The following is a 541-nucleotide window of genomic DNA, read 5'->3' as shown; positions in this document are numbered from 1 at the left end:
TAGGGAAAAGCTGAGACAACGCTCTCTAAACCCCTGAGGGAAGTACCAGGATCTTTCCCCCGCAGCCCCCTCTCCAGAGCGGTCACTTTCTCTCTGGTCTCTGGCCGCTGTAGATGTTCCTTACAGAGTACACTCTCCAGCTTAGTGTCCTGTAAGGAATGGCTCATGGCGTAGTTTCCCTTTGGAAACTACTCCCCAGACTAACCCTGCCCTTTAGGCAAAGACTCCCAGCACAGAGAAGATGCTTTGTGCAGAGCATAAATCTAATACCCCACAAGGATGCTATCATCATGGTTATTATGTACTTGTATAGGGCACTCCCTGAGCTCCCTAGTTACAAACGGCACAAGCCCAGAATAAAGAGCAGGCCGCTGCCCCAGAGGGCTTCCAGCCTAAAGCAGACAAGAGGCAACATAAAGAGATGGACAGTGGGGAAAGCGATTTGTTCATTATTGTTCTCCTTTGTATTACAACAGTATGTAGGGCCCCCATCACCAATAGGGTCCCACTCTTGGCAGCACCTCTTTTCTCCTTTGGGTTC

Source organism: Alligator sinensis, unplaced genomic scaffold (genome assembly GCF_000455745.1).
Source record: "Alligator sinensis unplaced genomic scaffold, ASM45574v1 scaffold520_1, whole genome shotgun sequence".
In the NCBI taxonomy this organism is placed as follows: Eukaryota; Metazoa; Chordata; order Crocodylia; family Alligatoridae; genus Alligator; species Alligator sinensis.
The sequence above is the reverse complement of the archived record's forward strand: the minus strand, read 5'-3'. Positions refer to the sequence as shown.